Below are 2412 nucleotides of genomic sequence, written 5' to 3' on the forward strand. Positions count from 1 at the left end.
TCTTATTTAATTTTTAATAACTATTTTTATCATTTGTTTTGGATAACTCTTACATCTACAGTATTATATTTTATCTTCTAGTAGACTAGTAAGTTTCAGTACTATCTACATAATTTATTGTTATATATATTTCCAAGTTTGTTTGTTATTATTTTCTTTTTCTCTGAATTAAGGTTGAAATCTCATTTTGGTTTTTTAACCTTGATGAAAGTACGAAATTAAGATCGAAGCGTAGGCACAAATAAGTTACTTATTGGTATATTATTAATGATCACACCCTGACCATTTTCTCATATCGAATCAACGGTCTACCGTATATACTTCGATAATAATGATAGAATTTACAGCTATAAATTTATAATAATGGAGTTAATAAATTCGTATGAAGTATGGAATGGATCTGTCTCTGTATAAGAATATAATATACAATAACGCGAAATACAATGAAACAATCTCATTTAATTAATCAAAATATTAAATTTCTTACTTGCTGTAATTAAATATTTTAATTAATACATTGCAAAATATCTAAAGAAGAAACTTCTTGAATTCTAATCCTGCTGAGATTAAATACCTCCGTCGTTAGAGCCATTACCAAAGAGGGGAAGTTTTGATTGAATAGGTTTCTCGCCGTAAAATCCCATTTTATAGCCCACTGTTATGAAGTTGGCTTTATACAGCATTTAACGAGCATGAGATAGTCGCAACGCTCGGGACGTAAGTAACCATTAAATTGAAATCGAAACAAGAAGGTAGTGCTTTCTTGTAATCGATAGAAACAACTTAACCTTCCTTTGACTATTTACATTACCTTTATCTTTAGTTTAACAGCCCAGACCCAACCGCATGGGGGAGTGCTTTCACGTGTATGAACAACGATAAGACAGTGTATGAACTGTCTCTGATACTAATAGGTTTGCAACAAGTAGCGTTCACATTAGAGTCGTTCGATACTTCTTTGCAATAACTTTACATGTAAAACATTTACATATATTAACTGATCAACCACCATAACGTATAAGAACGCTGGTTTAATGAAATAAAAATGAGTTTTATCTTTTAAAAAAAAAATATTTACTACGTTGGTAGTAAATATAAAGAAAAGAAAATATAATAATAAAATAAAATATTTTTAGAAGCAATTGAATCCCTAATCGTATTATGTATTGAAAATCCTATTCTTCATAAAAAGGTTAATTAAAATTCACTGTGTCTTTGCATATTTCATGGAGACCAGCAAACTAAATTGCGCATCTTCAGCTTCTGTTTTCCAAACGCAGTAATAGAGTTATCTGTAAACATAACCTTCATAACAGACATAAATAACTGCGCAGAAGTTCTTCAATACTTTTCAGTTGTAATTTAAACTATTGGTTAATAATTTTTTTAGGTACAATTTGAAAATTCTTTAATGAACTTAAGGACTCCGGATGAATTTATTAAGAGTGTTCATAATTAAAAAATATATTTTTCTTTAAATGTATTAAATGTTTATAGGTAAAACTTAAAAATTATAACTATTGTCACATAGATTGAATTTAACTTTTTGACCAAATATAATAATTTTCGAATTTCAAGAAATTTTTTTTTATATGTTATAATTCAACTTGTCACGTTGACAAACGGCTGTCGTAATGACAGTAAAACCAAACAGACGTACAGATTGATGGTAATAGAGATAAAATTAATAAAGATTATTCGAAATTTGAAGTGGAAAACTGTGTGGAGGGGAGACTGTAAGTGCATAGTTGATATCTTACACTGCACTTTATTGCTTGCAGGCAAATACTAACGTAATAACCAAATCAGCTCTCTAACCTTGGAGAAAAACTATGATTTTAACTAATTTTATTAACTATTTTAATTTTTTTTTTAAATTGATCTATTGTATGCTTGAATAAGTCTTAACCATAATTTCGAATTAAGAAAAAACCTATGTGAAACTTCATTATGCTAATCTTATCATCTGTGTGACTTTGTTTAGATAAAAACTTCATGTTTTCAAAAGAATGGTATCACTAAACTTTGGAATAAGATACTGTCGAACTAAACGAGTATAGCTGTTTAATTTTTATTCGAAATTTGTCTAGGACATTTGCAGACAATATACAATTCATCTTATCTAACACGTTGTATCCTTTATGTACTTTGTTTTTATGTAATGTTTGATAAGAAGTCGTTACCTTATGCTCAAAATAGTTATGTCCTTATGAAGTTACAACGTTCCACAAATGACCCGTGTTTTTGCTTGAAGTATATTTTTGTCAGAAGTGATATGAACCGGAACATATCAGTTTTCTAATAATCAATCAATACTTAACGACCTCTTTTATTTTAGCTTTTTCGAAACAAAGTTTTGATTCAAAATTTTCTTTAAAAAATATTAATATATTTTTTATATCGATAATTAAA

This window comes from Halyomorpha halys, unplaced genomic scaffold (genome assembly GCF_000696795.3).
Source record: "Halyomorpha halys isolate HHAL.00 unplaced genomic scaffold, Hhal_1.1 Scaffold157.1, whole genome shotgun sequence".
Lineage (NCBI taxonomy): Eukaryota > Metazoa > Arthropoda > Insecta > Hemiptera > Pentatomidae > Halyomorpha > Halyomorpha halys.